Below are 25,886 nucleotides of genomic sequence, written 5' to 3' on the forward strand. Positions count from 1 at the left end.
GGAAATATGGCGAAGTTTGGTGGAATTTTTCCTTTATTTCCTGCAAGCATTAATTCTACATCACTTGTATGAGCCCTGCATGGCATAGAATGTTTCATATGCCACATGTAATAATACCAGTATGTGCCCTGTCTCTTTGATTAGAGAGAGTGTAGCACTGGATGTTTATATTGGCCGCACCTGCAGCTATTCCCCACACCATCTACATCATAGAAGAAATCCGCCGTAGGCTTTTAATAAACTAAGCTTTATATCTCATCCCTAAACACTAGAAAACACTGTGCATAAGGCAATAACCCAAAACTGCAGAATTTAAGCAACTGCCATACAATTACACATGACAAGAATATTTTAGTAGGTCTCTGATGTATGAGTAGATATATGTATTGCTATTCATTATATCCTAATTGTGACCATCCTTGGCTGCCTCCCACCAGTATAATAGAAGCCATTCATTTGCTTCTCCATGCAATTATAGTAAAACAGAGTATACTATTATCATCACATAAAAGTTATTACTAAGCCATTTAATATACATATTTTCTGTGCTTACCACATCTACTGACTGTACCAATCCCAGTGTGGAAAGCTCATGTTTTATGTTGTCAAACTAAAGAAAATGTCAATTACCTTTCGACGCATAGTTTGCATATTAAAATGCATTGCTTACATTATATTTGTAACTGACAGGTTTCGGTTAATACAGATTTTTATAACTACTGGAAAACCTGCCAACTTACACACAATAGGAAGACTGAATGGTGCCTTTGTTTTAAATACAATGAAGTGTTGACTCCAATGTAAGTTATGTTTCACTGTAAAATATATGTACGGTACTCAAGTGTACTCAAGTATAACAAGTGCAGCAACTTCAAATCCTGAAATAAGGAGCATATAACATATACTGAACCATGGGGTATCCATTTTCGGTGCTCTACACCACCAGCATAAATCTAAAACACAACCAGAGACTTACTCCACTGTTTGATAAGTGGTAAGATAGCCCCATTCTGCCACAAGCTCTTTGAAACGACATTATTAAAAACAATACATACAATAAGAGCAAAATGTACTGAAATGCTGGGGTACTGAAACATAGATGCATTAATGAATCAATATATGCAGAATGATGTTAACATATTTCGTACATGTGCATACTGTACCAAATTCATGTATATAAAAAAACACAAATTAAATAATTATTTAGCATAATAATATACACATGGATAGTAAAAGATAATTTAAAGTACTTATTTGGTAGCAAATATCTCAGTACACATTTCATGCCAAATTCTGCAAAAGACCGAATTTCGGTCTAGTCCGGGATTCCTATGAAGCCTGTATCAGGTATAGCTGCTGGACATTTAAATCCCCTTAAGCCTTGCAATCAGATAGGATGTTCCCCTATTCTTCCAGGGCAAGATGAGGACCTGAGGAAGATCCCTGGCCACGTGTGACACTACCTGGTGATTATTTGGGTTTGTGTAGCCAGAGAGGGCTCCAATTAGGAGCTAGGCTTTTATTTAATGATTTTCGTTTTGGGGACAGTTGCTGTTCCTGAGCCTTATTTGCCTAGGGGCCGTTAAAGATCCATAAAAGTGACTTTATTGACACTCAACTTTGTCATAATGCACATGGTTTAAATTGTTTGTATGATTTTGGCACAACATGATAATTTACTCATCCCCATGAAACCTTTCTAATGCAGGCTTTTGTTAATATCCCCATAGGCCCACATTTACAATAGGCAATTAGAGATGGACAATTTGGAAATAGGAATTATTTTATTAACTTGATTTATGATTGGATTTAAACTTGTTATGCAGGTACATAACAAGTCATTTTCTGTAACGTTTATTAGGTTGCTAAAGTTCTTACCTCAGTGGCTCTCTTTACAATTAGTATCTAAATTAAGATTAAATATTCATCACATCTGCAGAATTCATTAAAATTGGGGATAAAAAGTCATAATGAGACTGCCTCGGGCAGTCATTGTAGCCTTATTTTTAAATTGGGAAAGTTAAGCCTTTTTTGGGCCAGGATATGAAAAACCATTAGTAATTTCATTATGCTTGAACATTTGCACAGACATCGCAAAGTATAGATGCGATGTTTCAGTTTAAACTCCCCATTTCCTTACTTATATAACTATTCTCGCAAATGAGTTCAAAATGAAACCTGAAGATTTCAGCCTTATTCCGTCATAATTATAGTTTTAGCCATCTGTATTATGAATCAAAGCACAGTCAATTAATACCGTATTTGCTCGATTATAAGACAAGGTTTTTTTCAGAGCAAATGCTCTGAAAAATACCCCTCGTCTTCTAATCGGGGTCGTCTTCTAATCAGACCTCAAATAGAGGTCTGATTAGGAGACTAAGATCCAGATCCCCCGCACCGCTGCAGGGGACCTGGATCCTCCTGTCCCCCCCCCCAATCATACACACACTTACCGGTGCTTCCTGCTGTGTTGCCGGGGCAGCGGGTTGACGTCTACGCGATCCGCGTAGACAACGTCCGCTGCAGCCGGAAGGAGGTGTGGCTAGCAGCGGGGGTTGTCTGCGTCCGTCGCGTAGACCTTCCCCGACTGTCAGAGATCAGAGCTCCCCGCACTGGTGCGGGGAACTCTGATCTCTGACAGCCGGGGAAAGTATACGTGACGGACGCATACAAACCCCCGCTGCCAACTCCACCTCCTTCCGGCTGCCGCGGAAGGCGACGTCAACCCGCTGCCCCGGCTGGAATCACCGGTAAGAGAGGGCTGAGAGGGGTGAGAGGTGAGAGAGGGGTGAGAGGTGAGAGAGGGGTGAGAGAGTGTGTGTGTGTGTGTGTGTTAGTTAAATGGGGATATAGGGTGTGTGTGTGTGTGTTAAATGGGGGCATAGGGCATTTCTGGAGTGGCGTTAAGGGGGCATTTAATAGAGCACTCTGCCTCCTGAAATGCCTTATACCTCCCTATATGGCAATCTGCCCCATAATATGCCTTTTAACCCCCTAAATGCCAGAGTGGCATATAGGGGTATAAGGCATTTCTGGAGGCAGAGTGCTCTATACAATGCCTTTTAACTCCCTTAATGCCACTCTGCCTCCTGAAATGCCTTATACCTCCCTATATGCCACTCTGCCCTATAATATGCATTTTAACCCCCTAAATGCCAGAATGGGATATAGGGGTATAAGGCATTTCTGGAGGCAGAGTGGCACATAGGGGGTCAAAAGGCATACCATGGGGCACAGTGGCATATAGAGGGTTAAAAGGCATATCATGGGCCACAGTGCCATATTGGAGTGGCAAGCCTGGGGGCAGATGTGCGTAACTGGGGGACAGGTTGGAAAATACAAGAAATAAAAACAAAAAAAATATTTTTCTCAATCATAAATAAATTAGCATTTACTGGTAAAACTTTTTTCCTTTGGGGTCGTCTTATATTCAGGCTTTTTCTTTTTTTCCTAAGTTAATATTCAGATTTTGGGGGGTCGTCTTATAATCAGGGTCGTCTTATAATCGAGCAAATACGGTATGTTAAATATACACAAAATAATAAAACAGAAAGCTCAAAACCTAGTATCTCAATGCTACTGCAGTAAAAATAAAACCAATAAAACCAATCTAAATATCAGATAGTCCTAAGCAATCATATTCATACAAATTTGCCAATTTTATCAATTCGTACAAATGTCTGAAAATGAAGAGGCGACAGGATGGAGACTCCCGTGAACACTCTCTCCCCCTATTGGAGGAATGGAGGAAAGGCTGTCCCAGTGGTGAGTGTTGAGGCTCCATTGCAGAAGTTCTACACCAGGTTAGAATAATGCAAACAGATCCTTGGAGAGATAGAAGAAATGGAGAACAAGAAGGGATAAGGCAACGAGAAGTTGACAACAAATTTTGTTTTTGAATGGAAAAAGGTCCTCCAAATTCCATCTGGATCGAAACGGCAGGAAACAAAATTTGTAAGACATAAAGGGGGGGGAGGCATGGAGGAATATAAGACATGAAGGGGAAAGAGATTGCAGGCATCGAAGAATATAAGACATAAAGGGGAAAGAGATGGCTGGCATGGAAGAATTTAACACATTAAGGGGTAAAGAGATGGCAGGCATGGAAGGATATAAGAAATCTATGTCCCCCTTTATATCTTATATTCTCCATGCCTGCCATCTCTTTCAGACCTTTATGTCTTATACCGACCCCTACCACTGCTGTCTATTTTCCCTGTTAAGTATTTTATCCCTCCGTTTCTGTTATATTATATACACCATTTAACTACCTTTCCTGGCTGCAGACTTGAACAGTGGTTCCTTGTGTTCTTGAAGCAAAACTAGAAACCCCAGTGCCTCGGTGCAAAATTGCCCGAGCCCCAACTTCACCAAGTAACATGTGCCACAATTGGCCCAAGCACCTTTTCAGTGCCACCTTTGACCCTAAGTATCTTATCCTAACCCACAAATAGCCTGCCTGTGCCATCTTTGTCCCCAGCTTGTCAATGCCCTTAAACATTTATCTGTGCCATCGTTGCCCCTCAAACAGCTTGTCTGTGCCTTCTTTGCACAAATTTACCAACACACATACACATGCTTATATTTACATTCACATACACTTATACACAGACATTCATGCTCACAAATTTGTTTAGGAAGAGCCCTTTCAATCCGGACCGCCACGGTCTAAGTCGGAAGGTCCTTTTTTAAACAATTTAAAACCAGCAAAAGAAGACAGAAACAAGTGGTTACAGGGGTTGCTGTGGTCCCAAGATAGAAAGGCAGCCAGCAAGCTGATGGTGAGAGCATGGAGAAGGCAAGTGAAAATCCAGGGGAGGGCAAGCTCCTGAGGATGCACATGCATGTTTATTAATTTTTTGTATATTCATTAATATATATATATATATATATATATTTCATTTATTTTTTATAAAAGTACAACTATTTCTGATGAATAAGGTGATGTTTTATATATCTACGTGGAATCCATACAACTTACTTACATATAATCCATACATGTTATTGTGGCTGAATAATAAAAATGTTACCATTATAGATACTATACAATCTCCCAAAGTAGTTAACTTAGACCAGATTGTTTTTGCGATAATCATCAATTAAAATGTTTTCCAAATTTCTTAGATTCACAACTTCTTGTGGCTGAAGACAGCGACAAAATGTCTCCTGTAATCTGTTGGTTCCAGACTCTAGAGAAAAAAATGAGACACTGCCCGTCTTCTCCATCTGCCTAGGGTGCCAAAGTATTGTCAGAGAGATTATAACAAAAAGAGCATCTGTTACATTTGCTTCACAGGAATATTTCTGTACCCTACGGAAAATATTTAGCTGTAAACATTTTAAAACCAGATGCCTGAAAATTTCAGAGCAAAGAACAGGTGGTGATTTGGCTGGTAGATTCCTAATGGCTTGTTCTACACTTAGACTGTCTGACCTAAAGAGGACCCCCATTGCTAAAGAATGATCCTAAGTCACTATTAATAGAAATAAGTCCATTAGATTTTTATGCCTTTCTTGGTTTTCTAAAAGTTCTCACACTCCCTACCAGTCCAGCCAAGCACTAAAATAATTGCCCACACTGCGCAGCCCTAAAAGAGGGCTCTTATCCAACTGAACGTGTGAATTCTTGCATCGAAAGGATTACATCTTGGTTAAACCTACAAAGATATTTTCCTAAGGTGTATAATGTAGCTCAATTTTGAGTATACAGTAAGGAGCATCTATGTTATAAAATAGTGCTAAAAATCTTACACAAATACATTTAGTAATCCTGTTTTTCTCCCTTGGTAGTGTCTACTCATTTGTCAGATAAAACAGATATGCATTGGAGCACAGGGGTTAAATTAATGGCAGGTATCTCATGTAATGCACATGCAGACTAGTACACCTTTATAACATCTTAGGCATCATAGCTCCAGTGTGAGTAGCAGATGACACTAAAATACTGTAGAGCAATTTTAAAACAAAACAAAAAAATATCTATTAAACCAGGACTACATATATTAGTTGTCATAACCAAAAGTAACCCCTCACCCCATTTACAAGAAATAGTATCCAAGCTAGAAATATTTGGAGGTCCCACTAGTTCATGTAACAGACAGTAGTTTGCCCAAAATACAGTCAACCTACCACTGAGTTGTCCACTGTTTGAATGTAGGTCATCTAGTAGGTTCACATATTTCTTTGGTCAATGTGTAGGCAACACCAAACCCAGCCCTGTCCACCTATTGCTGCCTGCTCTCATCCTCATTTATTATTATCTTCTATTTATACAGCGCCAAAAATGTACGCAGCCCCCTAAAATCAAGGGGTATGACAAGACTAGAATTGATAGACTTAAATAAATCAAAACATTAGGTGGAAAGGGCCCTGCTCGCAAGCTTACAAATCACTTAAAAAAACACCCCAAAACAAACAAATACAAAAGACAAAAACCAGTCTCATATACTCATTGCTGTTCACAAACTCTTTAATAGTAACTCAAACCTTCTTGCTATCAATGAAACCTGACTCTTGTCCGCATACACTACCTCTACTGTTTTTCACGCTTGGAATGTAAAAATATCCTTTTGATGGAAATAGTATTCGCTATTTCTCACAGATCTGACTCAATTTGTTTGTCAAAATTGAGTTTTCAAATACACTTGTAAGAAATCATTAAGATATGGTTGGCCAACATAGACTAACATGCTCTAAAGGACTGAATTCTCGACAAATCCAATGTGGTATCAGTGGCAGATTGACTGAATTTATGGTTCCATGTTATGTGAGAACTGGCTTCCTGCTTTTGGTGATGAAGAAGATAAATGTTATATACTTGCAGGAACATATTATAGATGGACAGTGCTGGAGAGTATAAAAGAGCCAAATTGATGATCTTTATCATATGTTCTCCTGGTGTCAGTATTCTGTGACATATGTATATATATATACGTGTGGGAACTACCAGCCTTTTACATATTTTCCACAAATAACCACAAGCAACATCTACAAAAAGAACCTGTAGCCATAAGGTCCATATGTGTGATTTTCCATATGGTGGACTGTGCTTCACAGTTCAGGTGTTATTGAATCATATGAAATATGCCTTATGAACAGATAACTGTTAAAATGCTACACATTTTTCTCAATGAGAAATAAAAATTGATACTTTTTTATTTTAGCCCTAAACCAGCAAAAATGTAGAATGGATTTCCATAGCTGGCAGTGATTGCATGTGTTCCTGTGACTGGCTCCTGTTCAGAATGTGAGCTGTTAATGCCAAGTGTCAACTTCTTATATATTATTACTTAGCAGATACCTACGGAGGAAGAAACTGACATGTTGACAAGAGCCTATTTCAATTCAGATGTTTTTGGCTGAAGATTTTTTTTTTTATCAAGGACGCATCTTTTCTTTGTAGTAAACATAACCTGCATAGAACGGGGAGACATTAGAAGAGAGGACCTACATTGTTTCAATAAAATGGGACACAGCCTTGCTTGTAATCTAGTTTTCTTTACAACCAACCCAGATGAAATGAGCTGAATTTTGAAGAGAATTGCAACACACAAAGCATGATTCTGTCATAAATAATTCAGCATGCACAGACTCTAGAGCTAAAAATAATAGTTTCTTTTTTTGTCCAGAGGTGTTATTTTGAAGAAATAAAACTAGAGAAATCTGATTATCATGCCAAAATATGGATATAGTGGTGTTCACTACTTTAGGCAACCTAAATATATGATATTGTTAGCGTGTGGTATCTGGCATGACGTGTTAATGTGGGTTTGTGGTATTGTACTGGCTTATCAAATGAGTTTCTATGAAGTACTTTTCACACTGCATTCACAGAGTACTGTAAACCATCAATTGTAGGTCATCTAGTAGGTTCACATATTTCTTTAGTCAATGTGCAGGCAACACCAAACCCAGCCCTGTCCACCTATTGCTGCCTGCTCTCATCCTCACTTATTATTATCTTTTATTTATATAGCACCAAAAATGTACGCAGTCCCCCTATAATCAAGGGGTATGACAAGACTAGAATTGACAGACTAAAATCAATCGAAACATTAGGTGGAAAGGGCCCTGCTCGCAAGCTTACATTGCTGGTATTGAAATTCTAACTACACTTAGCAAATATTAATATAATCTCTGTTTTTTATTTATTAAGGTAGATAACTTGTAACAGCTGTGGAGAAGAGGAGTGTCCAGAAGTGTACCGCAGAGCCAGGGAAGGTAATCCTAAAACCCAGAACAGAGATTCCTGGTGGCACAATGGTTAGGGAAAAGCTCTGGCAGCCACCATAAATTCCAATTCCCAGCATTAAGATGCAGAAGAAGTGACTTTAGTGACCTATGACTAAGAGGGTTATGTCAGTATATTAGGAGAAAAGTATTCTTGTGGAAAATTGTCAGTGTGGTTGAGGAAGGGGCTTCCTGAAGGGGCAGATCCAGGGGCTGATCCAGAGCCTAGCCACAAGAGGGGCACTCATATTAACACACATAGGCACACATGTCCAGACACTCACATTAACCATACACACATAGAGACACTCAATGTGCATGCACACACACTAATACAAGTAGACACACTAATGTACTCAGATACTCACACTAACACACCCAGACACTCACTAACCCACACTAACACATGCAACCCAGACACTCACATTAATGTACACATCCAGACACTAACATAACCAGACACACACACGCACGCAGATACTCACACTAACATAACTAGACACTCAAATTAACACAACCACTCAGAATAACACTCACCAACACACCTAAACACTAATTCACACACACACTAACATACCCAGACACAAAACACACTTACAAAGACACATACACTAGCCTACCTACACACAAAAGCAAACATATCTACACATACACTAACATACCCAGACATACACAGCCCCACCTCCTTCTTGAAATTAGGAGCAAAAAGTGGTAATTCCGCTTCTCTTTATCCCTGCTAGTGAAGCATGCTGCCAGATTTTGTTGCGGGGCAATTACCCTCTTGCCCCCCTGGATCTGTCCTTGCCAGCAGTAAACTAGTTTATGACAGCAAAATGTGAGCATGGTCTTGATTTTATACCTGGTTAATGAATGCTGAAGTGAGAGGCAATAAGACAGTTAATTAGATACACTGATTTATTGCAATATACAGTGTTAATGGTCTGAATCTAATTTTTTCAGCAAGATTTAATGAAAAGCTACAGGCTACAGTTTGCTTACCTATTTTGTTCTATGCAGTAGATTTTATGTTTTATTTCAAAAATCTTGGCACTTCCTGCTAATTTATGTTGCAAAGTTAATTTGAATGCTAAGCTAGGAAAAATATTCAAATCTAGTCCAAGAACAGAATGTCAATAATGCATTTTACATTTCGAGGTCGTCATTTTGGCTTGAGTTTCTGTTTATTTATGTACATCCACAGTCTGTGGACTTTGAGTCTATGAAATGGGTAACCTAAATTCACACCATGTGGGGTGCAATATCTTGTTTTAATCAGTGATTAACGACTGGGAGTTAGAATAATATCCAATATAATATATTCTGCTTTGTGGTACCTTTTCGGCACAGATCAGCTGTTTACCACAAATGAAGCAGTAACCTAACCTTGATTTTTCATATTGAACGTGTAAAATGTTAATCTAAGAAACATTTCACTTAATTAATGTGAAACAAATGACCTTTATTGTATTAAAACCTTTTGTTGAAATAAGTTTCCAAGCAATTAATTTAATCTCTGTAGCCAGACGAAGGTTAATGGTAGCCATTAGATTAGTTCTCGTTAAGAGTGCTAGATAAAACAGCACTTGTGGGTATATTTAACATTGGGACAAATAAATATTTAAGTGTTGTAGGAAATAAACCTTAAGTAAAACAGTCCAAAAGTACTCGTGATTTTTTATATCTATGATATCACTTTTTTAATTAAGTCTCAAACTATATCTGAGATGGAAATATAATTGTGGATTTTTTTTTGCTGAAGGGCTTCAACACAAAAATTATTCTCAAATGTATGTTGGAGAAAAATAGACAATACATTATATGCAAATATTGAACTTGCTTTCAATATTTTGCATAACCAGCAGCTATTAACAATTACTTTTGAATTTACCAGTTAATTGTTTAAAGAAGTTTCTGATACCATTCAGTAAGATTTAGGGCCCATCCTTCGTTTAGTTGTAAATTACAGCAAAATATTAACACATGATTATACTTTACCACTTTATCCTTCGTAAATCCATGGTCACTCACTGAGTTTAACATGCAGAGGCTGCAGTAGGAGTTAAGGTAAATAATGAAGTTAAGAAAGATGGTAAGGAAATGGAGGAATATAAAGGATTTACAAGCACTGAGGGAGAGTGGGGTTTTAACAAAAGATATTGTGCTTTTCCTTTTTTAATATACTTTTTAACAAACCCAACAGACTGTATTTCCACTATGGAAACCATAAACTGTGACACCATGGGGATATAATGATGATTAAAAAATAAAGTTACTGCAAGTTTGAAATAGACAGCATAATGGATCTTTTGTGAACCCAAAGCATATGTCATATGATTCACAACCTCACTACTTGCAAGGGTTTCCATACTGTTTTAAGCTGAGTAACCACTGATTTTATGGCAGACAGGAGGCTCCTATTATGCTTATATCTTTCTTTACTTTCAACAGCAGCAAAGGTAATATACAAGTTAGTTAGAGAAAAAAATGAACAGGTAGGTGTAACCAAACATGCTATATGTATAGGTAGTCCATTAGCCAATCAGGTCTGGTAGACAGGTATAGTGGCAGTTGAACCTTATAGCTCCTCCTCTTTCTTTGCTGCTGTTCGGACAGTTAAGTACAATTACTTTACTCTCCTTCATTGTTGTATATTTATGAGATATTATACTGATTATTCCTACATTTATTCACTACATTTAAATATCATTTATTATTGTATTATATTCTCCAATTTTTATATATTAAGTTTTATTTTCTTATAATTTATTTCTACCCCCGGGCGCCTCGGCGCCTCGGGCATCGGCGGGATGCACCTCTCATTTCTATATTAGCTTCTAGGAGTTAATTTCTCTTTGTCTCCCTTACTTGTCTGCGGTCGCAGTGCGGTAGAAGCGTCCATTTAGATATTTCTGCTGCTCGCAAACACCATATTGCTCTCACCATCCCCCCTTTTCGTTTTCCCGCCCTTAATTTACACTCAGCTGGTGATCAGCTGCTTTGCGTCCCCGCCCATCTTCCTCACAGTTCCTCAGCAAGACAAACAGGCTCACTTGTAGCAATTTGCTTCAAATACTAGCAATTTGTTTCTATCTACCTAGCTTTCTCTACAACCTACCTATACTTTACAATTATTATTATTATATACTGTTTCTTTTTGGCTCCTTATCAGCATTATGGCCTATAAGGAAATCAGCAAAAAGACCTCTAGTGACACTGTTATTCTGCACATACTATTGACAGTGACAAACTATCTGAGTCACTTAATAAATCTGTTTCCTCTGCTGTTATTACGGCCATATCCTCCATGCAGGAAACACTATCAAAATCTATGGCAGATGCCATATCTGTGTCCCTTCTTAGGGAAAGGTCATTTCACACTCCTGCTACCCCAGAATGTTTCTGGTCTGCAGAGGAGTCATCCAAAGACCTGGCTAAAGGTTTTAGGAAACCTGGCAAAGCCTCAGAAAATAGGAAACACTGCTCTGACGATCCTATCCATCACACAAAGCGCACTAAATGCCAAAACAAGGATAGAGATCAAGATAAAATTATGAATCGCTGTCACACCACAGCAATACAAAAAGTGTGTCTAAATCACACAAAAAAACCTCCATCCGTGAGGAAGAAAAACGGAATAAAAAAGGATCACGCACCAAACCAGACTCATACAGAACCTCTTCTGATGAAAGTTCGGATTCCTCTATAGTCGGATGCCTCTATAGAGGAAATATCCTCAAACTCCTTTTCTGATGAGGCTGACCTTAGGCCAATTGGTGAGTCTAACGATGACATAGCCTTAGACGCTAAAGGCAAACCCTATTTTGATCCTATTAATATTAAACACCCTCGTTCATCAGAATGGGTGCCGTCATCTCATCTGGCTAAATACCTAGAGATATGGCTTAGAAAACCTCTTGATAAGGCTGCTCGCAACAAATTATGGGCGGAATGCCCAAGACCTAACTTACCTAAAAAAAGTTGCTTTGACCCCTGACATAGATCCCACTATAGTCCAATATCTATGCAAAACAGGGAAGAACCCTAAAAAAGGCCTGGACAGATCCATGAGATCATGCCAGGATAAACTTCTTAACCTCTTGGGTCCTTTGTCAAAAATTTGCGAGCTAGCGGAAGAATCCGCAAATTCTGGCACCCCAGTCAATACAGAGATATTGAGAGGCTGGTCACAAAGGGCTGTATGTCTATTTGGAAATGTTAACACTGCGCTGGCCAGTGAAAGACGCAGGTCCTTATTAATGAAAATGGACCCTCAACTAACTAACATAGCTCATAAAGAACCAGGGCCATCAGCCGATGGTTACCTCTTCGGAGAAGCCTTTCTTAAAGAAATCAATAAATACGTAAAGGTTTTCTCTGAGTTAGACAAGGCCCGATCTAACCTTAAGAAGGTGTTCAACCCTAAGGTTTTTGGAAGGGCTGGGAAAGGCAGGGGCCGCTTTCCCAGCCGATCATCCAACTCGAAATACTTCTCAAAAGGCCCTTCTCAAGAAGGATTCCGCCCACACTCTGAATCCTACCATACCTCCCCTTTCTTCCCCTCAAGGGGAAGATCATGGAAGCCAAGAGGACAACGCGGATCAGGCAGATCCAGACCATATTCAGGTAAGCCATCTTCCTCTCCATTCTTCCCCAATCACCTTAGGGGGCAGGTTAACACTTTTTTCCCATATTTGGACCTATATAACCTCAGACCCATGGGTCCTAGACACTGTCACCGGCTACAAAATAGACTTTTTCAAAACACCAATACAGATGTCTCTACCCTTTTCTCTAAAATTCTCCCTAGCGGACGAAAATCTAATTCGTTTGGAGATTCTCAACCTAATTCAGAAACAGGCCATCACTCAGGTTCCCCTTTCTTCCCCGGGTTTTCTGAGCAACCTTTTTCTTGTGAAAAAGAAAGATGGCAGCTATCGTCCCGTCATCAATCTCAAACAACTGAACAATTTTGTTCGGTACCACCATTTCAAAATGGAGGGAATTCATTTCTTACGAGATCTATTAATCCAAAACGATTGGATGATAAAAACTAGACCTGAAGGATGCCTATTTGACTATTCCAATTCATCCTTCACATCAACATTTTCTTCAATTCATATGGGAAGGTCAAAAATGGCAATTCAATTGCCTTCCCTTCGGCCTTTCTTTAGCACCATGGTGCTTTACAAAAATCTTGAAACCAGTCATAGCCCTCCTAAGAAGTCGAGGAGTGAGACTTATCATCTATCTAGACGATATCCTTCTCATGTCTCAAGACCTTCATACCATTCACCTCCATATGAATTGGACAATCTCATTACTGACAAACTTGGGTTTCCTCATAAACGAGAAGAAATCCATTTTGACCCCTTCAAGGGAAGTAGAATTCTTAGGGTTCATCATCAATTCTCAGGAAGCAAATCTGAGTCTACCCTCAAAGAAATTAAAAACCATTCGGAAAGAAATCAGATCTATTCTCAACAAGGAGATAATCTCCCTAAGATCTGTGGCAAGGATTGTGGGTCTACTCTCTGCATCAATCCAAGCCATATTTCCAGCTCCCTTCCATTATCGCGCCCTTCAACGTCTCAAGGTGAGACATCTGAGAGAGGGCTTGGGATACTCAGACGAGATGTCATTAGATATGGAGGCCAAAGAGGAACTTCTTTGGTGGCTGAATCATGTTCAGTCATGGAATGGGAAAACTATTTTCAGTTCCTTCCCGGATATAACAATAGAGTCAGACGCCAGCCGTATAGGCTGGGGAGCTCGCTGTGGTGCAAATTCCACAGGAGGGAAATGGTCACATTCAGAATCCCACATGCATATCAATTATCTAGAACTTTTAGCGGGATCCTTTGCCCTCAAGAGTTTCATCAAAAACAAAACAAATTGTTGTGTCCTACTCAAGATGGACAACATTACCGCAGTCCAATACATCAACAAACTAGGGGGTACGAGATCAAAACCTCTAGCCGATCTAGCAAAACAATTCTGGCACTTCTGCCTAGAGAGGAATATCTCCCTCAAAGCAGAATATCTTCCAGGTCTATCCAACACGATAGCAGACTGGAACTCACGCTTCCTAGTAGACTACAGCGATTGGCGACTCGATCCTCAAATCTTTTATCAACTCAATTGCCTTTGGGGACCATGTCAAACAGACCTGTTTGCATCTCGCCTCAATCGACATCTCCCGGATTTCTTCAGTTGGCGTCCAGATCCGGAAGCTCTGGGGACGGATGCCTTCCTTCAGGATTGGCCATCGGGAACCAACTATGCATTTCCCCCATTCATTCTAATATCCAGAATTCTTGTTCAAGTATCCATGCAAAAATCTCACCTAATCCTTATCACCCCATGGTGGCCAGCTCAACCATGGTTTCCCCAGATACTGCACATGGCCATAGACTTCCCACGGATCCTCCCGACCTTCCAATCGATATTATTAGACCCATCAGGGAACCCACACCCTCTTGTTCTAGACAAACAGTTGACATTGATAGCATGGCTGATCTCAGGCCATTCGAACCGAATCCAGAATTTTCAGCTTCTACTCAAAGACTACTGTCAGAAGCATGGGCCCCAGGTACCAGATCTAATTACAGATCAGCCTGGAAACTTTGGGTTCGTTGGTGCATGCAACGGGATCTGGATCCCATTCAAACATCTATCTCTCAAATCCTAAATTTCCTTTCTTTAGAATTTGACTCCGGTAAAGCTTACCGGACCCTGAATCTATACCATTCTGCCATTTCTGCCTACCATTCCCATATTAACTCTTTTCCTGTAGGCAAACACCCTTTGGTTTGTAAACTTTTAAAAGGGATCAGATTTCAGAGGCCTCCACGTCCAAAATACACAGACACTTGGAATGGTAATCTTATTCTAGATTTATTTAATTCATGGAATGATAATGATTCACTCTCTCTTAAATTGTTATCTTGTAAATTAACTGTTTTACTATGTTTAATTTCTTTTAAAAGAGTGTCGGATGTTAAAGCTCTAGATATATCTAACAGAACTTTTTCCCCTGACGGTGTTTACTTTATTATAAATAGACGTACCAAAACTAACCTTAAAAAGGTATTTTATCCCTGTTTTCCTGACCATCCTAAATTATGTGTCGTTCGATGTTTACAAACATATGAACTTCGCTTTCATACTCTTAGAAGTTCGTCTTCCCAACAGTTACTAATCTCCTATTGTAAACCCTACGCACCAGTTACTTCTGCCACCCTAGCAAGGTGGGTCAGACTTATTATGTCCATGGCTGGTATTGACATCTCTAAATTCGGAGCACACTCCACTAGAGGTGCTATGTCTACCAAAACCTTACAAACAGGAGGCTCCTTAAATGACATCCTTAAAGCAGCCGATTGGTCATCGGCTTCTACATTTAAATCGTTTTATTACCGACCTCAACCTTATGTCTCTAGTGTTGTTTTATAGTTATACTTATGCTTTAAACCAGCATAATAGGAGCCTCCTGTCTGCCATAAAATTCCAGATTTTCATAGTCTGGACGTCAGAAAATATAGATTTTATTAACCCCTTAACGACAATCCACGTACATGTACGGGGTTGCCGTGCAACGGGTTAACGACAATGCCCGTACATGTACGGGCTGCCGTTAAACAGCTGCATCGCCGCGATCGCGGCGTTTTCGCCGCGATCGGCGGCTTTGCAGCATCCACGGAAGCCTCCCAAGTGAGGCTGACCGTGGATCCGGGGAGGGCAGCCCTCGGCAGCCCTCCCCGGAAGAAAAATGGCCGCCGCCGCACCGATCATGAAAGATCGCGGCGGCGCCCGGCTAAAACAGCTTAGGAAGCGATCTGAATCGCTTCCTAAGCATAAATGGTGTTACTGACATGCCTCGATATCGAGGCATATCAGCAACACTAGCCCCCGACCCCCGATCACCTTGTGATTGCTCCGAAGAGCAACCACAAGTGCCATCCTATGAATGACGTTGCCGTCATTCACAGGATGGAATTAACAATAGATCTTAGTTCACAGAGGGTCTATCCAGACCCTCTTGTGAACTCTCGAGCTCCTCCTGCAGGTTGAATGCAGGTACTGCATCCAACCATGCAAGGTCAATGGAGCCCAGCTCACTAATGAGTGATTAGTAAAAAAAAAAAATAAAAAAAAATTTAAAGAAAATTTTTTAAAAAATGTTTAAAAAAATAAAAATAATATGGTAACATATAAAAATCCCCACTGTCACCAAAAAAAAAAAAAAAAATTAATAAGCAAGTCCTAAAATTCTTTATCTTTACAAAAATTCCAGCATGGAAAGAGTTAAAATATTGGCATTACAAATGCCCATAGGGTGTCTCGTATTAAAAAATGCATGAGTGGATGGGATAAATTGAATTGGCCGGGTTCAAAGGTGTCCCAAATATGGGACATGGGGGCAGTAGGATCAGATGTCTAAATGGCCAAAAAATACACACCTCACAAAGGCGGCCTTTTACCTCCCAAATAACCCAACAAACCCATGCATGTGGGGTATCACTGCGCTCAGGAGATGTTACTGAACACATATTGGGGTGTTGTTTGACACGGACATATACCAGGAGCGATAATTTTATACCTGAAGTACAACGTGTGTGGAAAAAAATACAAAAAAATTTACTACCATAAAGTTTCACAAAGGCTGGTGGTAAAATTAGTGCATGGAAAGGGTTAAATTACCAGCATGTGAAATACCTTGGGGTGTCTAGTTTTTAAAAATATATGACTTGATGGGGTAAATTGCATTGGCCGGCTTCAAAGATACCCGAAATGGCACATGGGGGGAAGAATTACCAGATTTGGAAAAAAAGGTTTTGAAATAGCAAAACGCTACCTGTACTTATTGCCCCATAATGTGCAGAAAAAAGCAAAAAAACATAAAAACATTGGGTATTTCTAAACTCAGGACAAATAGTAGAATCTATTTAGCAGGTTTTTTCATTCGTTTTTGCAGATGAGTAAAAGTTTTTTGTTTAAAAAGTGAGAAAAAGTAATTTTTTAACAAAAAATCCCCATATTTTATCATTTTTTTTATAGTAAATTAGATGATATGATAAAATTAATGGTATCTAAAGAAAGCCCTGTTTGTCCTGAAAAAAACAATATATAATATGTGTGGGAGCATGAAATGAGAAAGAAGAAAATCACAGCTAAACAGGAACACCGAAAAATGTTAAAATAGCCATTGTCCCACAATATACTACGAGTAATAACCCCTATTGTCCTTAAGGGGTTAAAGACAGGAGGCGACTATTATCCCACCCTTTAACCCTCCCTGTTTGTTTTTTCTCCTCAGCTTGAGACGGACAAATACTACTTCATCGTTACAAGTTCCCCAGTTTTCTCTTCAGGAATTGTTTCTTCTCGTTGTTTATTCTACTAAGACATGTCCTCTCGCATCAAGAAAGAGGAGGAGCTATAAGGTTCAACTGCCACTATACCTGTCTACCAGACCTGATTGGCTAATGGACTACCTATACATATAGCATGTTTGGTTACACCTACCTGTTCATTTTTTTCTCTAACTAACTTGTATATTACCTTTGCTGCTGTTGAAAGTAAAGAAAGATATAAGCATAATAGTCGCCTCCTGTCTTTAATAAAATCTATATTTTCTGACGTCCAGACTAGGAAAATCTGGAATTTTAAATCCATAAAGGGGAAATAGCATTCTCGCAAAGTATAATTTAGTTCACTAACTCAAGGAAGTTTGCGCTATACTATGTAGTGGACATTCGGAGAAATAACTTTTAGTGAATAGATCCCCCCCTAACCTAATTAGAAAATCTATCTTTATTGCGACTGATTCTGTTCCTTCTATATGATTACCAATTATATTTTAACACCTTCATGCCACTGAACATAGGATAGAGGTTTATACACTGAGGTTTAGCTATTTAATTTCACGTGTCCCCTTTGTGGACATGAATGGGTGCTGGAGTGCAGGAAGGTAAGGATGTATGTGAGCGAGATGGAGTAAGGTATGAGCAATGTGATGGAGAGGGTATTTTTAGTGTAAATATATGTTAGTATGAGTGTATGTTAAATGTGAGTGTATGTGTTTGTGTGTGTATGTCATACTGGTGAGGGGGGCAAGGGGCTTGGGGGAGACTTGTCTGTACCTACCCTCTGAGCCAACGGTGTCGGGTGGGAAATGGGGAGGGGGTGTGCTAGTTAGATCTCCAAAGGGGATTTGTTTTTTTCATGTAAAATTCCAAGCTGCAAGCTAGTATGTGCAAAAATATGTTTACAAATCAGGAAGACTTGATGTTCTTGTTATTTATTTGTTATTTAATATTATTTAGCTACAAATGTTTTTTATTTACTTTTTTTCTATATTACCTTTATCTTCTAGCACAAATTATTTAGTATTTGTCACCTTGATCAATAAACTGTTAAAAGAAGTCTGTTAGAAACCCTGTATTGAACAGTAAGCTCATTTGCATTCTGTCTTTCTATCACTATGTTTCTCCTCATATGGACCATGTTACATGAAGAATATATTAGCCAACAGTATTTTTCATTTTTTAGGTTTCATCAACAGAAATTGAAAACTAGTGCCTCAAAAAAAATCTAATTTCAGTGCCTATATAGCATAGAATGAAATGAGTCTGGCATGGTTCATTTCAATGAGACTTGTTTTTCTACAACCACATATTTTTCAAGGAATGTTCAAAATAAAGGAAGGTTTAAGTTAAACAAAATAGAAACAGAGGCATTGCAATTTGAAACATTTGCTGTGAACCACAAGAAATTATTAAAAACAATAGGATTCAGGCTTAAACATTAGACACTGCTTTGCATTTTGCTCCATCACATACATTAACCTGATTGATATCATATACTTTATCTTCTTCACATAACATACGAATGTCATTATTGCATATTAATATTTTGGCAGTGAGTGTGAGAATTCCATTAAACTTTATCCAATGATTCTATTAGAATTTTTAGATTTTTTTTTTCTTCTCTACTTGGAATTTAAATTTACAGTTGGACAGGCATGCGAGTCCTAATCTGCTGGCTGAGAAAATCATTATATTTCCCTTGTAGTGATATATTCTTACCTAGAGCATCAGTGCACTGAATACTATAATGGTTTTACTATTTGTTCTATCTTTATTGTTCAGTATTACTTTTCCCTATATATATATCACATACTGCTTCCTGGCGCCACATAGCTCATTAGTTTAGAAGTCATCCTTCTGTCTGCTACTATTAATCAGCATTTCGTACCCTTTTCGTATTGTCAGCTGACTACTTTTTCCACTTGTCTGATGTGCTTTTTTTTCCTTTCGCATTTGCTCTGTCGTTCAATTTGATCCTTGCTGCTTTACTGCTTTTTCTCTGCGGTTGCTTGTTTCTTTTTTCCTATCTAATCTTTGTTGGTTTAACAATTCTTCCTGGTTTCTCTGAATTCAATAATTGTATCAGCAGAAACTTCATTATTACCTGAAATGGCTGCTTCATATTTTAGAATTATGTTGCAAACCTTACATAAAAGCTCATGTGAAAAATATTAATAATTCAGCTTGTATTGTATCACGTTTTATTTTCATTTAACATGAAACATTTATGATTTTATCAGCTGTAAAGTTTTACATACACACCGGTAATATTCAATCTGACCAAACCATGTAACATATGTCCATTTGTCCTTAAACATGTCTGTTCTTTATAAATATAATATTAAAGCACCATTTCCATCACTTATACCCAGAGCATAATGTTTATCTCAAAACAATATAGTTTGGGTCTTAACCAATTTCCCATGCTAATGATGTCACCCCAGCCCAGCAGAAGAAAGAAGAAGATGCTTTGGAGCCCATGTACACACACTCATGAATAACTGCACGGCTGCCTGACATCTGATGGATATCTAATTGGATTTCAGTGATCGAGGGACAGTGAAGCATTATTTGGGGGTGATGGTGCCGAGAAAAATATCTTACAGTATATCTGAGAAAAAATCCTGAATTAGTTATATTTTTCAGAACTGGCTACCAGAATTGGATAGCAGACAAGAACCATTTGATCCATCTAGTCTCTCCATTTTTCCTGATGTAAGGACTCAGACCTTAATTAGTCCTTGAATGCGCTTTAGGTTCAGGATAGCTTTTTACCTATCCAATGCATGTTTAAATTACCTCACTCTATTAGCTTCTACCACTTTTGAGGCACTTCCTAGGAAATGTCCTTACTAGACTATGGCATCTTGTTCTAATATTTCTCCTCTGAAATAAACTTCCCTCCTGCACGGTATAGAAACACGGTGACAAAATAACATTTGCATTATAAGAGTATTCATAAAAAGTATTTATAAAGCATCACATACATAATTTCGACTAACATTTAGTTATAATAAAGAGTGCTATACATTAAAATTCCCGGATTCTAAGTTGTTATGTGATTCGCTACTTGTTACTTTCAGCAATAAATAATAATAATAATAATAAGCATTTGAGAGGGAATATAAAATATTTAAACAGAAATACGTGCATTAACTTCAACTAATATGTATTTAAAATAAATGATGCATTATCAGAATTGAGAGGGAATATGAAGCAGATGCATAGGCTGGCTCTTTTGAACGTTGATTTTATTTCGGAATGTGTTTCCAGCCCTGCGTACGAAGAAGTTGTTGTATTTTACAAGTAAAGCAGCACTGCAGGAAGTTACTGGGAGCCGAGGGAGAACTGAAACATACTGGCAGAACAAACTACCTGTGACTTTTTCTTCACAACAAAAAAGGAAAAAATAAACCCCCGGTATCAAATTCTTGTGCAGAGAAAATACATTGATTCTTTCTTTGAAAAAAAACTCCTTTATCACCTCCATTTATCTTGATATTTCCTCATAAATACTGCTAGTCTTATTACACTGAGTCTGTTAGGGTTGTCATTCTATTCTCCTGACCAAAATGGTATTTATGGATGTGTCCTGACCTCATTTATTGCAGCCTGTAGAATTATGTTGTTCATATATACCATATTATGTATCCTTTACTGCCAGTGCAATCCTATATTTTAGGGGTAAAAAGAAAAATAGCTATATTTCTGTGCCTCAGCTCCACAAATACAGAGAGTGGTCATGTTTTTCTATCTGCTTGATTGCAGTAAGCTCAGTAATACATCAATGGGTTCTCCCTCTATATAATACAAATCTCTATTGTTCATTACCCATCTATTACAGCATTGGTAATCTAGAATCTTATATTTTTTTTCTAATAGGCGAACACCTTATTAACATTGAGCACACCTTGTGAGCATATCTCCCACGTTTTTTTCCTATTTCTAAATTCTACAGAAATGATATCACCATATCTGAGAACAAGAAGGAGATAGGGACACTAAGCGGTTGTTGGAGAAGGAAGGGAGACGTTGACCGAGGAAGTCTGTGAGAGTGAGTGGTTTTGTTTCTTAATTGAAAAAGACCTTTACATTTCTTCCAAATCAAAAAGGCAGGAAACAAAATTTGTTGCCTAAAAATGAATGAACAAAAAAAGGAAAGAAACATTTGTCTGAATTGTTTTTGTCTAATGCACAATAAGCGGATTTGCAATTTACAAGCGAGTGAACCAATACAAACATGAGTTAAATCACTTTTATGTGTGCAGTGCTGCAGCCTTCTTATTTCATATCCCATATAAGTGTAACACAAGAAAGTGAGTCTTGTTATATAAGCTTAGGCAACTAAGAACCTTCATAAAAAAATTGTCATAATGAAAACTGGAATTTAGTCTTTGCTTCATAATACAATGGTACTGATTCCTCTAAAATGTAGTTGCTACATGTTTCACTGAAATGTTTGAGCTCCAGAAATTTTAAATACCAATGGTAGGTGTGCTTTGATCGAAAGCACTTTTTACTTGTACAGTATAGTGCACTAGATAAAAGTGTGTGTGTAATGTCACTGAATGAGCACTCACCACGGAAGTTTTTCCGCCCTGAGAACAGGGGTTAAGCCCCAAGCTGAGTGGACAGGGACACGATACCAACAGTGAGGAGGCTCAGGAGTAGGTAGGCAGAGTTTGTCACTAAGTGTATAGGCAAGGCACCAACATGGGCAGGAATCACAGAAGGAATTAGATGCCAAGGTTTACAGGATGGATTGTCAGAAACAGCCGGGTCCGGTATACTAAACAGGCAGCCATACAAGCCAAAGGTCACTACACGAATCAGGTAATCAGCCAAGATGGGTACTGTGCACAAACAGATGGATCAGGAGCAAAATCACAAAGCAGAAGGGTAGTCAGGCAAGCAAGGGTCAAATATCAGAACAGCAGAGTCACAACGAAATTACATACACAGAAACAAAGTTTGGAATACAGCACTCAGTTATGAGATGGTGCATAAGCCAGGGTACCACCAAGTCCTTCAATAAATCCAAAATAGAGAAGCAGAGGCTAAGGTGAGTAAGGTGAGTTTATTTCACACAGGCAACGTTTCGACACACAGGTCTTTCTCAAGCCAACGAGATTACAGACTCACAGAACCACACTAGAGTACTGAGTATATGCAGTTCCGGATTTTTAAATCTTGTGCCTAGCCTGCCCTGCACATCTGAGGGCTTTTTAGATTCAGAGACAAATTAATTATCACTCACTCTCATTCATACATCTTCTCCTGTCTTCTTTCTTTGCCGGCTGCTCCAAAAAATTCCATGGATTTTTCATAAAAGAAGCCTCTGGGCATACCATCTCCCCAGATTGGAGGAACGGGAGAGAGGCTGTCCCTCCAGGTGGACTTTGGCAAAACGGCAGAGCTTTCGGACACACCATCTCCCCCCGATTTGGAGGAACGGGGAAGAATGTGTGCCCAGAGGCTAAGCTTTTGTGTGGAAGTTCACCAGTACGCCATGTATAACTGTCCACGGAGACGCAGACAAAGAAGGTATACTTTTTGGAGGATCGAATGAAGAAAGAAGACAGAAGAATGAACAACAAGAAGGTACAAGAGAAGAAGCTGAGCTATGCAACAAGGAGACACGGACACAGAAGTGGTGGGTGACCACATGTCTGGATTGCCCAGGACAGCCCTTCAAAGGCTTCCTAATAACTATAAAATGCATTTTATGTGTATATGACTGTGTGTATATGTGAATCGGTGTATGCTATAGTGAGAAGATGGGGAGACATTAAGTGTGAGCGGAAGAGAGCGAATGAGAGTGTGAGAGAACATGAGTGAGAGTGTTAAAGAGCCAGAGAGAGTGAATAAGGGTGAGTAAAAAATACAACAAACTTCAAACCAAAATTCAGAGCTCTTTGCTTCGTTTGTTTGGTTTGGGGGTCCCTCCTCATTTTCAGAGATTTTAAATTGGTACAAATCTGAAGTTATGACACTCATATTTTATCTGAATAATTTTACAGATTTATTCATTTCTTTCTAATTCCTTTCTTTTGACATTCTCATCCAAACTATATTCCCTCTGAGTCACCTTTGCTCCATCCCTCCTTATGAGCCAAAGCAAAACCGTTAAGATAACCTATATGGTTCAAATCAGGTTGTATGCAGGCGATGAGCTGTCGCCTCTTAGATAAAACTAGAACTGAATCCTAACCAAGACTTGTGTTATCTTTATGTGATGTTCAGTTTTTATATTTTTCAAGCCAGATACCCATTAAAAGCATCGCCTGGGCATTTTATGCACATTTTTCATTAGGTTTTAGGAGTCCCTCAGTAGAAATTGCATTGAAATGCTGTCAGCTTGTGTGTGAAAAATTGTACTATGTTTCCTAGACTCCACCTGCAATGTTTTATCTGCCTGAGCTTGAGTCTCAGGCGCTAGTCCTGTTTCTCTATAGTGCTGATAAATAAAATGAATATGTTGTGTGTAAGAAATATGATCAGAGATCATCTGGAGTGTGAGAGATATTTACTTCATATATGCATATGATATGATGGATGGCAAAAGCCTCAATATACATTTTAATACAGTGAAGCTTATTGTATTGTTTTTTTTTTAGAATAAGCAGGGACTAATACTTGTTTTGCCCATTAGAATAGAGCACCATGCTTTAGAACCACTGTAGGAAGCAAACGGAAGTGTCCCCCACTTCTGTGTATGTTGTACCCTTAATGATCAAGCACTACCTTCTTTCTGCCAGTCTGGGACAGCTGTATTGTTTTTCTTTTTTTTCATTGTGTGGGTGGGAATGCTGAAAAGAGCATCAACAAGAATAACTATGCCTTTACGCAATAAAAGAAAAATAATTTCCACATTTTGGAAGAATGAAGATAAAAAAAATCACAAATTCAACCAAACCAGAGGTTGGGTACATAACTTTAAATGGCTAGCCTTGCTGCTGGGTGAGAATGCAGATGGAGCCTTGGGCATGGTACCAATTTGGGATCCCACTCCCAATCACTTTTCATACAGGGCATATTGTCCCTGCAACATAAGAACCCAGCCTTTACCACTCTGCTCTCAGGCTGAGCTGGAATCTGCAACCTGTGTCTCTAATGTAAGGTGCCAGCAGTGGCTGTGGATCACTCACATACAGAACATGCTTGAGTGATCTACCTGGGCCACTTACACATGCAATATGATCCTGCCTCCTGAACAACCTTTTAATATATATATATATATATATATATATATATATATATATATATATATATATGTGGCAGGGCTCCCCAAGGACCTTGGACCCTAGGCATGTTTCTAGGTTCCCTAATGCCTAACTCATCTTTGTTAAAAGACTATTGTTATAAGCCAATAAGTTTCTTTTAAATGTGCCAGAACATTCCACAGTTTTTTTCCCTCTTGTCTTTTCTGTTTTACCTTTATCTTTAGGAAAACATAGAAGTTATATGTTGTATGTTATAGCACATACTTTGTTTTCTTCTGAGCCTCTGGAGTAAAAGCCCTATTGCGGCATGGTATTTTGTAAGTATTTAGGGTGTGATTATTTATGGATTGATTTGTTAAAGCATGAGTTAGGCAATCACACTGCCATTAGGCAAACACAGCCTCAGAATTTCATGAGTCAACTTGTTAGTTGAATTCGTGTTTGGAACATATATTAACTACCAAGTCTGGTTTGGGTTCTTTATGCAAAAGCACATTTCTATAACAATCACGGTTAAGAGGTGGAATGGTTAGAGATTTTAGTGAATATTCATGAGATTTATATTGGCCCCCAGGAGTATAGATTCTGCCCTACACATAACTTAGTTAGCCAGCTCAATGCACTTGCAAAACCGATCAATAAGTGGGATTTTCTGGCATTAAAGATTTTGCTGGAGGATAACAGGAGCTGTTAAAGTATGTGGCTTTGTAAAAGAACAGCTGACAGAAAAAGGCCCAGGGAACACATACACATTTGTACATTTCTGTAGGCTTCGGACTTTGAAGTATAGTCTTCTAATTTGGCACAAAGCAGCTAAGCTTCTCCGACATAAGCCTAGGGCACGAGAAGGAGAGTGACAGATTGCAGGGATATAATTTAATATGTCACCTTTTTATGAGCTCAAAAAGATACATTTAGTGGAGAGAAAAGGAGTTATAACTTACTGAAGCAATATCTAATTAGTTAAAGGTAGGTTGCTAAGTTGGTACAGTAGTTCTTTCAGCTACATTCTTATAAAAGTGAATGGTATCCTGGCAACCAGCATGGAGGATTGGGGGAAAAAAAT

The sequence above is a fragment of the Spea bombifrons genome, chromosome 4 (genome assembly GCF_027358695.1).
Source record: "Spea bombifrons isolate aSpeBom1 chromosome 4, aSpeBom1.2.pri, whole genome shotgun sequence".
NCBI classification, from domain to species: Eukaryota; Metazoa; Chordata; class Amphibia; order Anura; family Pelobatidae; genus Spea; species Spea bombifrons.